The following is a 13,392-nucleotide window of genomic DNA, read 5'->3' on the forward strand; positions in this document are numbered from 1 at the left end:
TCATATAATTGAAGAACTGTTTAGAAACACTAGTGTCTGAAGTGCCCAACTGATCATTCATTTTCCATTTGAAAAAGAAGTTCAAAGATTTAATAAGAGCTTCAGCCATGAGTCATGAGGCAGCAAGCCACAGATGGCTAAACATTCTCTGTTTGTCATAGCTTAGGTGCTTATTTTCTATATTTTCTCACCAACCGCATACTCCAAAATTCCCATGAGAACCACTGGTAGACTGGGGTTTCTTTGTTGCTGTAATGGGGCACCTGCAGCTGGGCATCGTCTATATAGCTCCTGTTGCTATTATTCTTCCTCTGTAGGACTTCCCCTACACTGCTCGCACCAGGAGCATCAGAGAAGCTTCAGTCAGTGTGCACAGCTGTTTCTTGTCTCCTGTAAACCGTGTATTTCCAGGGATCCCAGAGACAGAGTGCGAGCATTTCCGTCCTTGCTGGCTCTCAAGATATCTCCTTTGCCTTGTCTTCTTCCATTCTGTTTGCCAAACTGTTTTCAGGTACTTTATGGGCAGAAGGGTGGAAAACTGCCAGGAGCTATTACAGCAGGTACACAACACATTCTGGCTCTTTCAGATAAGAGAAAAAAGTGGTGTGGACTTTGCCTGGATCTATGTGGTTTAGACTCATGTGTACCGGGTGTTCATATTCCTGTGAGTGTGATTTGCTGAAGAAAAACATTGTGTGGAATTGGGAACAAGACTGCTGTGAAGCATCCAGTGTTTTAGAAGATGGAATTTATACTTGCCAGTCTACAGGCTGTCCTCTCTACACACCCCTTTATGGTACTGGGTATCAACAGAGATCATGGCAACTGGAAGGGCAAAATAAACAGGATTGCCCAACTATTCCTGGGTGTAAATCCTCACAAGGCTTCCTGTGGCAAAGTGCTGCTGGCAGTATGAGCGGGGGTGCTGTGCTGGGGCTGTTGCTCAGAGGGGATTCAAGCTCTTTACCCATTGCTGGTGATTTTAGCTGATGAAACATTATCCCTGAGGCAGCACAAAAACCTACAGTGCAGCTGTATGGGTGAAAACGTGGGCAGGATTTGTGCTACAGTGCAATATAGGAACATATCCATAGGGTATGTATGTGTCCACAGGGAGGAAAGGCAGGGGGAGGAGTATCTTGGAGGAAGGTGATATCAGATAATTGGCAGCTTGGGTAGGAAGGGGCTACCTGGATGCCAGTCTGCTGCTGCTTCTGCACCTCAAGAAACACCCTCTGTCATCAGGTCATAGTTTAAAGGAGTACAAGCCTGGTGTGACTGGGATGGAGTGCATGGATTTGCCACTTGTGGTGGAAGGGGGACAACAGTGGGAGGAACTCTAGACTCACTTCCCATTGGGGATCACACCATGGGAGTCATATGCCAACTAAACCCGTGACAAACCCCTGTGAGAAGTCCTATACAAGGGTTTCATGTCAGTAGGACTACGAATTCCTGTTAAAGCTGAGGTAAGACCCCAACTCTCCGGAGCCCTGGAGCTGAAGTGGTTGAATGCAACCTGGGGGCCACTGCGTGACCCACGTTTCACCGCAGCAAAGTGCAGGATTCTGCTGACATCAAAGGCAGTAAGTAGGTCAGCTATAACTTAGGCTTGCATTATGTGGAAGACGTCCAAGCCTTGTGTCTATCCATGTCATGCTGCAGTATGACACTGCCATGGGCAGTTTTGTACTGAGTGTGCAGGGCCTCAGGGCTGAGGTTTGACATGCCTGGTCTGGCTGATCTTTGGTTTGTGTTACTTGGTTTACCTGTGACAGCAGTTTCTCTAACTGATCAGGTGTCTATTGCTAATTTGTTTTACTTTTTTATCCTTGTATGTTACTACCATGTTTTTTTAGAGCTAGCAGCAACAAGCCACCATTCTGTGTAGAATGAGGTATTTATGGCTGTAATGTAACGATTCAGCATGGAGATGCTTGATACAACATATGTGGCCTTGAAAAGTGGAGACAACAAGGTGGTGTAAAGGAGTACAGGTGTAGGGTGATAAGAGATGGGGCACAGGCTTAGCACTGGGATCCCACTGCTATAAACAATTGACTCACGGTGAATTGAAACAATGCAGACCTGGATAAAACTGGGTTTAAGGGTAAAAAATGAGAACAGATTCCTGGTATCTAGGATTTGTAAATGTATATACTTCCTTATCTGGACCTCTAATTAATATATCAGCTGTATATTGAGGTGGGAGGATGGTAGATTCTGCCTGTTTAGCTAACATGGTAAAGGCAATGGTGGGGCTGTGTTTAACACGTTGGGACAGGCAGGTAAAGGTCTATTATATTGCACCATGGGTAAAAGCAAACTTTGGTTTGTCTTGCTCTTGTATCAGGAGCATGTGTTTTATAACTGGCACTCCCATACACAGAAAAGTACTTCAGTTTATCGTGCTGACTGTACCTATGATGCAACAGAGGCAGTGGAAAGGCTGGTGTTTTTATATCAACCCTGATAACCAGTGTTTTTCTAAACTATTTTTTATTAAATATTATTATATAACATTATTAACAATAATATATTATTATTAAATTGTTTTTAAACTATGGGCTGTTATACAGCAAATTTTTTTTTTTTCTTCTTCGCTAGTCCTTGAGGGTTCAAACTTCATTTCACTTACACCTTTCTGTATTTTCCTTTATAATATTTTCCAGGAAAGTCACATACATTATACAGTACCTTTTAAAGTTACCTACATGTTAATATGCGTAAGTTCCTTATTTTAGCTGTTGTCAGTCTGATTAGTTAACAGGGCTGAGGTGTGGCTAGCTTCATATATGACAGCAGACTTTGGGGAGGCGGGTGGAATCTGAATTTAAAGACTTTTAAAATACCCATTTTTATTTAAGTTTTATTAGGAAACTATTCTTCAGAAATCAAACTGTGGGGCAAACTTGCTTGGGTTAATTTGCTCTGCTTTCCTCAGAATGAACTTTCCTAGTTTCTAAATTGCCTCATGGGCTGCCTTCCCTCTGCTAGGGACATCATCTCCGTTTTTGCAGAAGGCAAGTAGAGAAGGCTGCATCTTTGTGTCTGGTTCTTCTGGTTGCCAGAACCGTGTCTACCTCACAAGAAGCTGCCCTTCCTTACACTGGTATGGCTACCATCAGTGTATCGGAGGCTATTGAAACAAAGGCCGCGTTGACATTACATTAAAACTGTATTTTCCAGGAGGACAGTTACAGAGTCATAGAATTATAGAATCATAGTTTGGGTTGGAAGGGACCCTTAAAGGTCGCCTGTAGCCCCCCTCCTCTCACTCTTCCCCCCCACCCCCGCACTGAGCACATATTCGACTATATCAGTGCTCATAAATAATAGACTGAATAAACAACGTTTCTTAATTGTAACATTTGTTTTGCTTCTGTATAAAAATTCTGCTACTTTTTCCTGAAAACATCCCTGTGGGATCAGCGTCTGCCCCAGATGAACTGAAGGAAGATGAGTAAAAACCAAGCCTCTCGGCTTCTGGGGTTCTGGTTTGCCGGCAAGAACATCAGAAAGCCTGATGTCACGAAGGACAGCTCTTCCAAGTTAGCACTATAAAGCAGCATTCTGCTTCGGCTGCAACAAAGAATTCACAACCCAGTAACTGAATTTCACTCCATGAAGAGCCCTGCTGTTGTCTCCAGAGGAGCAGAATTTGTCTCCGACTGGGGATTTATCCCAGCTCAGTCCTTAACGCGTGGTTTCTTTGCCTGCATCTGTTGGTAATTGAGCCTCTCATAGGAGAGCAAACGTCACAAAAACGGGTATTTGCTGTCATCTAGTGGTAACATTTATTTTAGCGACTATTAGCTCTGCAACATTGCGATTTTCGTTTTCTCCTAGGAAATTCTGTATCTGATCATGTTTTTACGCTCTTTTCTATGTAGTAAAGGAGAGGATTTAGGAATACTAAAAACCTATATTCTTTTTCTGTGGTTCAGTCTAAAATCATAGTCGGATTTTTTCCTGCTGTATGCTTTCCTCTTTCTTTTAAACTTAAGAGAATTCTGACACTAAGAAGAAATTGTGTGGGCTCCACAAAGACACACTTCCAAGTTTCTGTGCACCTCATTTTAACTATCATCTGTATTAGAACAATGTGCATTAAAAAGGAGAAAATTACATTGTCATATGTTTTCCAAGTATGCTTCCATCCCTTTCCATTTGACTGTGATCTTAGGAGGGCTGAAAGACGAGCTTGTAAGCTTTGAACCAAGATCACTCCAGAAGAATTACCTAAGTGTTAAGGCAGGCTTAGCTTCCACACTGGAGAAAAGCTAAAAATAAAGGTTCAGAAACATCAGGAAACCACCACTTTGGTGGGGTGTTTGCTGGCTAATAATAAGCCATGGGAGAGGCTGGAAGCGAAATAGCATCACTGACAAAAACTGATTCAAAGTAAAACCTGACAGGCAAAGGACCAATAACAGCCAGTCAAACCAGCACCCTCAGTAAAAGTGGTAGGCAGAAACAGCCCTCTGCTTCCGTGCAAGGGGAGCCATCTCTGATAAGGAACTTGTAATTCTAGAGTAAAGAAATAAAGTTGCACATTACTTCTCCACAAGCACTGTGGTCTAAAAGAGCCATTTTTCCAAGCCAGTGCCATGACAGAGTAATTTTTTAAAGCAAAGACCTCAACCAAGGCATAGAATAGAATAGTTAGGGTTGGAAACGACCTCAAGATCATCTAGTTCCAGCCCCCCTGCCATGGACAGGGACACCTCTCACTAAACCATCCCACACAAGGCTTCGACTGGAGGTATAAAAAGATCCATTAACTCAGTGTCTCTGAGTTGCCCTACTCAGGGGAAATGCCCCACTTAACGCCTGCAATTGATACTTCATTTTATTTTAGATGATTTTCTACGGCAACTGCCAAGTACAGCTACACTGGTTTTCCAGAGTGCCTCGAATCTTTGTTCCGCTTACACTTACACAGGATCTAGGGAGGAAATGCTGAAATTGCCCTGCATTTACCTCAGGCCAGAGAGGAAGGTCAGGCAACACCGCGAGCAGAAGGCACACCAAAGCTGAAAGGCAAGTGTGTCTAACTTACAAGTGCCCAGAGACATCCATCCAGGCTTATATCCCTAATTAAGCACCCTTTCCGGCTTGCAGGTCGTGCGAACAGGGAGCGAGGTTGTCAGAGATGAGCCAGAGGATACGGTAGGTCACAGAAGGGAAAAATAAACCAGACTTCTGCGGCCGGACGCTCGAAGGCCAGGCTTTAACACAGACCAGACGTGCAGCAGCAGGAGGCGCTGCTCGACCGCTTTCCGCACTGCGGGTGGCATCGGCCGCTGCCGGCGGTTCTGGCCGCAAATCAGGGCTCACGCACGGACGGCTGGAGGCATCCTGACATTACGCCTTCGACTCATTTTGTGTGATGTTTTCTGAACCTTAAAGTCAGTGGTTCTTTCCGGATTGCTTGTCTCAATTTGAAATACTGCTTTTCTGTCTATCGTCTGACCTCAGTGGTGGCCAAACAACCAGAGCCGCTTGAATATGGGTATGCTTTTCAGCAGACACAGTATATTTCTGTAAGATTTTTATGTCTTTTCCTCAGCTATAGTCGAAAGATAAAATGAGTTTCCTGGAACTCAAATTTTCAGCTAGAATTTGAAGTACGTGTGCTGAAAAATTACCTGACCCTTGAGATGAGGGGGGGACTCGAGCAAAATCGCAAGTGCTTTGCCCAGTAGTATTCCCCCAAATGGCAGGGCCAGAAACAGCAGGCAGAGAAGTGTGAAGTTAACGATGAGTTTTTCAATGGGAGCAAAAACTAACACAGGAAATCTTTAAGCAATTATGCAAAATGATCAAAACCATGATATTGACACTTAGAAAGGAATCACTGGAATTCTGTGTGGGACCCCTTCTAAAAACAGGGCTTTTTAATCCCAAGGTCTAAAAGGCCAGTGAACCTTTTCCATTGAAATGGTGGACTTCAATATATTGTGATTTCCCTAAAAACTCAGAGGGAAAACTGCTATTAAAATTCCCTCACCTTTGCTCTCCTCTCTCCTCTTCCCCCCCCCCCCCCCCCATTTGAAGGGGCTGTTTTTTCATGCCACTGCCTTCTTGTATTCTATTGTATTCCTGAATAGTTTTTGTCTTGGGTCCTTGTCAGAGACACTGTGACTCAAAGCAGGGGTGATGACATTTTGCTTTTTCCACCATGATATATTGTTGTAGAGGCCAGTATATATATAAGACAAGGAATCCCTGTACCACACAATCATTATGTTGAGCGTGGATCTTCATTCAGATGCGTTTATTACCAGAAGGGGCATCAGGGGAACATTTCCTGCTCTGTTTTTAAACTTTGTGTATGTTTTGACTTAATGTTAAAAAATCCCGGACTTTTTAAGTGAATGGTTGGTGGATCTGCACTATAAATTCAGCCTCTGCTTCATGTACCAATCTGTTGGTATGGCAGGAAGCCCATCATTCTCTGTTACTTTCACTACCTAGCATCTCTGGGTCTGGCAGATAGTTAGCCAGGGGACATTTGAGAGTGTATTACTTCTGTATTATCACTGCCAAGCTCCCAGGATCAAACCATCATGCTTCAGCTGAGATTTTCATTTTATTTAGTAATTCCACCACTGGAAAGCATGAACATACATAGAGAATGTTCTAGCCTGTAAGCAGTGGACTTTAGACCATGAGGTAATTTTTGTGCCAGGCTTCTGCAGTGAACTAGTGGGTGACCACACGGAAAAGGCCACTCGTTTGGCAGTATCTGTCAAAAGGCATATTTTGTCATGTTTATAGAACATGATGTCACTTGAGCATTACAGCCCAGAGGGCCTAGTTTTGTGTCACTCTCACTGGGTGCAGTAGTAGTACCTATTGCTAGCACCTCTCAAAATCAGACCTGAAATTTGCAGGTCTGTGGAAGTAGGACTGGTTTGTGTTTTATTCCTGCATATTACGTGCCAGCGTGTCAATCACATGGATAAAGCTTCCACTCTTAACCAGTGACATAACTGGTAAACAGCCATAAATGGAAATGTAAGGCTTCCACAGGGTATTTGGAGTAAGCTCCCACTAAATCAGGCCCTGATGACATGGTGCTTACTTGGCAGTACAAACAGCTTCTTGAACAGGATGTATCTATCTCCACCACACAGTCTAGCAAGTCTGTGCTGACTGCACACTTCATTTTACATATAGTAAGATAAATTAAATTACTTATTTGCAGTTACAAAAAAGTATGAAGCTCTTGACAGTGGGCAAAACTAAGGATGTGAAGCATCCTTCTATGTTCAGCACTTCCACGTGGAGTTTGTATAGGACTCAGAGGATCTGTCACTTCCTGAGCAGGAATTTAAGCAGCTAATTAAAAAATGTTATTATTTGATAATGTCAATATTTTAGATGGGTGGAAAATGCACACGGGATACATGTCAGACATCTTTGGGTTTTTGGGATTGCATCTCTCCTTCATTCATTCTGGGCATTAACTGTGTTGAAGCATATTTATGGGATAGTAGGAGGGACTTGTACTGCCGAGGGTCCTCTCCAACTGCCTTATCCTCCCACGAGAGAGAACTCTGTAGCTCTTTCCTGACCCTAGCCTTTCCCATTCATTCCCCTCGTAGCTCTTTTCCACCCCTGAATCATGTTACGTCCCCATCTGTACTTAATTAAATGACAGCAACAAACATTGCGTGTGCTGAGGTTTCATTGTTCTACCCTGAACTTTCTGGTATCAATTTATTTTTAATTCCCACTCAGAAAAAAAAAATAATACGAGAGATCACATCTGTATATAAATCCCAACGCGAACTCAAGTGAAAAATGCAGACTTCCTTACCAGAAGATGCCCCCTGCAGATGTCCTAACTCCTAATATTGGTTTCCAAAGAACTGTACAAATTTTACAGCTGATTTCAATGATTGAATCTAGCAGCTGGTTAACAAAGGTTACTGAACAATACTGACAAGAACTCAAATAATGTACTACTTTAGGCATTTTTATCAATGCAGCGTTTACTACACCCTGTGTTCCCCCTGTGCTAGTCTAGACAGGCTGCCTAATGAGAAGCTGTAATTCTTGCAGGAGCATATCCACTGTACTCTGGATTTCAGACATCCAGCAAAAGCTGCTGCATAGCAGTGCCCGTTTCAGTCTACATGGCCATTTAACAAACCTTGCATGCGGAGTAAGACTTTAAACAGCTGTTATTATTTCCCTTAATCTACAAGGAGTGCATAACAGGTGACATGTCTAAGAAAGCTGTGTGAATAAGAATGGTGCTCTTGGTAGTGAGGCAACATATTCAGAGGAGAAGCACTGCAATACCCCCTTACAGGACTGGAGAGAAGGCTGGCTTAGACTCCCAGGAATCGCATTTTGTTTGCTCTCCCGTGCTGGTGAGTCACATTCCAAGCTGCTGTTAAGGCGATAGGAGAATTAAAGTGTCAGCTGCTTCCTTCCCTTGCTCGTTCCAGTCCTGGCAGCAGAGGCTAAACCAGCAATGGAGCTGCTGAACTAAATGTGATGGGACTAGAGAGGGGACAAAGACGCTTGTGTCCATGTTCAGATTCTGCTTCCTCCCCACGCTGGCAAGAACCACCACATGAGGGACATGTTGTTCATACCATTGCTAACACCTCTTGGCCTAGCATTCAATGCACCTGCCTGAGTATTTGTAGGGAATTACTTGCCAAAAACAAGAACAATGGGACTGGTCTGCCAGTAATGGTGGAAAATGAAAAACTGCTATTAATTCTAAGCTATTCAAAGCACTAATCTGAGTAGATATATTGTTAGAGTTTTGAGACGGATAGTTATCTTGATTTCCACTGCTATGCACAGAACTGCATGAATAAACTTTTCACAACTGTGTCTGTGGGCATCTTGAGGAATGCTCTTTCTAAAAAGGTAGCTTTCTCTGCTAGGCTAAAGATTGGCAAACTTCCTTCCTCTCTTCCTCAGTCCCTTCCTTCCTTGTTTCTTCCTGATTTGCAGGTTGCAACAGGCAGTTTTGTCAGTCAGACCGAACTTACGCATCATGAGCTGCTGGCACAACAGTAAAGCAGTTGTCAAACATGAGAATTAGGTTTTCATGGAATTTTTCCTCTTTGGGCTTTGTAAATCAATTTGCATGTAAGTTTGTAGGAAAATATTTCTTAGAACAATTGCCCTGTTTCACAGTAATTGGAGACATACATATGTAGTGAAATATAATATTTTCTGGTGATTAATTTCCAGAACCTAACTGAATTGTGGTATCCACCAGGTCACAAATACTACTTCTCAATAAAGCTCTACTGCAAGGGAATTAATGTTTTTATAAGAGTATAAAATACACTTTCTCTCCCTTTTCTAAACATTATAGCAAGGCTTACAAAGAAAACCTTTCATTTGTGAACTGAAAGACAAGACAGCTCAAATCAGTCAAAATACTGAAAAAGGTTCAATTTCATTTTCTCTTTTCACTTTTTTTAACAACTCCCAAGTAATTTACATTTTGAAACAAAGTCATTGCAAGTCAAAGAAAACAAAATATTCACAAGTAGGAAATACCTCAAGCACTGAGTTTTAAAAACATTTTTGCTTTTATTAGCAAAACAATATATTAACTGAAATTAGCCATTTTATTCATGTGTTTTTGACAGGCCAACATTGTATTTTAGAGCTTGTCTGAAAAACTCTTTTTTTCAGCAGCTGAGGTAAACATTCCTCGTCTCATAATAACACTACTGGTATGCTGTTCTTCAACCGATAACTGCACTACAAGTAGTAATTGGAAGAGCAATTACAAGAGTAATTGGAAAATGCAGTTCAGTGTCAGAATGAGAGTTTGAACTGCAAAATATGGCACCATGGGGAATGGCTGAATTAATTCCGAGTACCCACATTTCTATCACAAACACATATTGGATGAAACAGATGTAAAAATGTGTTTCTGTCTAAAATTAGGGGTTTATACTAGCGCTGAATGGTGAACTTGGTAGTATGATAGTAAAGGAGCAATACTTGCTTAGGTAGTGGTGCTGGTATAGTTCTGCTGCAAAGTTTGCAAGACAATACAAAAGATTTTTCCTTAACAGAAAGTAAGTTTTGGGTCTACAGCAATTTCTTGCATATGAGCATTAAATCAGAGCTGGGATGAACTTCGATAATCTACCTTTTAGAAGATTCATTAGTAGTTCCTGCATCTTGCAGATGGGATACTTCTGGTCACCAGGTCAACTGAATTAGAGTAACTGTGGCTAGAGGGATTCTGTTGCTGTGGGACTAACATCTTCCCTTTGAGTCAACACAGACAACAACCCAGTGCCCAGCTCAGAGTATGAAAAAAATGACTGACAGGGACACAGAAAGGCACCAGTACAATGCTGGTAAAAAAAAATGCTGAGGAAACACAAAAAATTATAGCTCTTAATGTAATTAATATTGCTTCAGTCAACTGCATGAGACAAATTATGGTAAACACCTTAAGGCTCAGGAATTAAAAAGCTTTAAGAATCAAAGTAAGGGTTGAAAACGTTCCTGACCTAGATAGTGTATGTCAAACCCAGCTTGCAAAATTGGCAGTCAGACAGCTAATCGCTTTACTTGGAAATGGAACAACTTTAACATGTATCCTACCACTCCATTAAGCTGTTTTTTATTTCAACAGCCTTTCAAAATCTAACTCACAACACACTATAGTAATACTACAAATATATTTAGCTGTTGTTTTCCAAGAAGGCGTTCCAGGCTTTTAATATCATCCCATATTGATAGTTATTCCTTCGTCAGAGATACATAGCAGTAACCACTTGATGTACTACAGTGTTGGCCATTTGCAGGGACCTCTGCTTTCCAAAGAGACCTGCTGAAAGAAGAACTGTTTGTGGGACTTGCATTGCTATAAAAGAGAATTCGAAAACCTTCAGAAATTAGAAAACTGAAGCATTTATTTTAAAAAGTAAAAAATTGTCCTTTTCTTCAGCTTTTGCATTAGAATGTTCAGGCTCTCTACATTAACTTTTTCAGGCTTTGCACTGCTACTGTGAAGGCTGGTCGTTTTTGTTTTTTATATTGTTTTTTATTTGTAATAAAACGTGACATAGCATGGCTTTGGGAAAATGAGTTTTCCAATGTATTAGAGGAAAACAGGGGTCACATAAACTTTTGCTTGGATTTATGTCAAGCAGAGCCTAGAGTGAACTAGAAAATGTACAGTGCTCTTTACAACCCATTACATTCCTGGTAGGGTCAGTCAAGGTGATGCTCAAATGGACAGTGAAACTCTTTTTTTTGTGTTCTTCAGCACCGTTTGTGTAAAGGATACAGGTGAAGACAAACACTTCTGGAAAATTGCTGCTGCTTGTCCCTCTTAAATATGCGTTTTGGGAATGTCAGCGTTTGCAGAGTTTTTAAAACTGATTCAGACTTAGTATTTTCTTCCAAATGCTGAACACATTTTCCCTATCCAGTTCTCTATTCTGAATACCCTTACTTTGTTTCTTACTTTGGTCATTATGTTTTCCTTTATTTGGCACTTGGAACTTACCATCTGCTCTTCCTAATGCTTTTGACCTTTGTTGCTGTTTCCTTGTTGAGTACTTGCTGTGGTAGATAGCAGTTATCTGATTCCATTTCAGCTCTCACTAATGCAGACTATATGTTGTGGCTTCCTTACTGACAGTGCCCAAAACTAAGGCGTAACAACCTCATCTGCAGTTGCGCTTTGTTTACATTACAGATGTGAGAACTGGCATTTCCATACTGCAGAATTTTCCTTTTGCTGTTTAAAAAAAGCATTCTGAATCCGTACAGGAAGCCACAAATGTGGCTACAGACTAGGACATCTAACAAAAGAGAAAGCTGAGATTACTGATTCCCCGTATTTGCTCTGGCCCTCTTGTCAGAGTATATGGCAGCATACAGAGTATACAGAATTCCTGTATAGGCTTCAGTGGATTAGTCTATTTAGATTAAACTGTTGGGCCTTGCTTGCCACAGCATGTATAGCGTTCTACTGCGAAGGCAGCGGTCACTGCCAAAGGGATGTGTGAGTAGCTAACAGTCATGTTGCTCTATCTGCTACAAGCCACTAAAGAGTCTGTAGAGACAGGGCTCAAAACCATGACTGAGTTCCTCTGGTTACCATTCATCAGGTGACTTGCACTGGCTCTTAATGAACTCTTAGTCTATGAAACAAACAAAGCCATTTCACCCCATGTTTGCCTGGCCACCCGCTGTTACACAGCTGATGCGTCATCTTGTTGAGCCACGGCACTCCATCGTGCTGCTGAGCAGTTCATGAGCAGACTCCTTCACAGAGACTTGAAGAATGCCTTACAAAACTACTTCTGTCTGCTCAGGTGCAGGTCAACACCAGGGGTTTCTTAAGCACCATAATGATGTCTAGGTTACATGACTACTTTTTCCATCACTCCAGCCAGCGGAGTTGTCCTGGTAGAAAATACTGCTGTGTGGGCCCAGTGTGAAACAAGCATTTGGGTGGAAAATTTCAGCTGATGTTTGACAGCCATAAGCATCTGTAAACACAACCTTTATACTGGAAAATGTCAGGCATCCTCGCAATTGCCAGTGCCACCATCTCTGCATTTAATCTAAGCAGAGTGAATATGAACGTCAATGAACTTGGCCTCACCGCATCCATATTAAATACCTTACAGTTTTTTCAGAGGGAAAAACACCTTCACAGGGTTGCTCAGCCTGACCGCGCCTGACCCTTCCCGTAGTACTTGTAGTACTGATGTGAAAAAGCAAACCCACCCGTAAGTTTGCTCCCTACACAAAAAACTTGCTTTAGAGCGGTATAGTAAAAAATCATGAAGAAAGTTAAAAATCCCTAACCCTTGCATAAGGTTTAGTAGTGGAAGAGCTTGTTCACGCTTTTATTGCCTGCTGCGGGTTCTCACACGGGACGGTCCCAGCCCCGGCGCTGCCCAGCCTGGGGCCCGACCGACTGCGGCTGCGGCCGGCGCTGCCCCTGCCTTCACCCGGAGGCGGCAGCGCGGGGAGAGGCGGCGGGGTGCTCCGCGCTGCTCCCGAGCCCGGCGGGGGCCGGTGGGGTCGGCGCGGCGCTGACAGACCGTGATCCCGCCGAGCAAGTGTGCCGCGCCGGCTCGCCCTGCCCGCCCGCCGGCCGGGCTGCCTCCGGTTACAGCCCTGGCAGGGGACCGCGATTCCCGGCCTCGCTTTCCAGGGTTATTTTTGTCCGGGGCCGCCGCTGGCCGCGCGCTGCCGACACGCGGCCCTTCTCGCGGGCGGCGAGGCGCCGGCGGGGCCCCGCGGGGCGGTGCGGAGGCGGCGCGCACCCCGCACCCACCCCGCTCCCCCGCGGCGCCGGGGGCCCGCCGGCGGGCCCGCCTCCGGCAGCGAGCGCGGCCCCGCGCCGGGACGCTCCTGCCC

Source organism: Lathamus discolor, chromosome Z (genome assembly GCF_037157495.1).
Source record: "Lathamus discolor isolate bLatDis1 chromosome Z, bLatDis1.hap1, whole genome shotgun sequence".
Taxonomy (NCBI): Eukaryota; Metazoa; Chordata; class Aves; order Psittaciformes; family Psittacidae; genus Lathamus; species Lathamus discolor.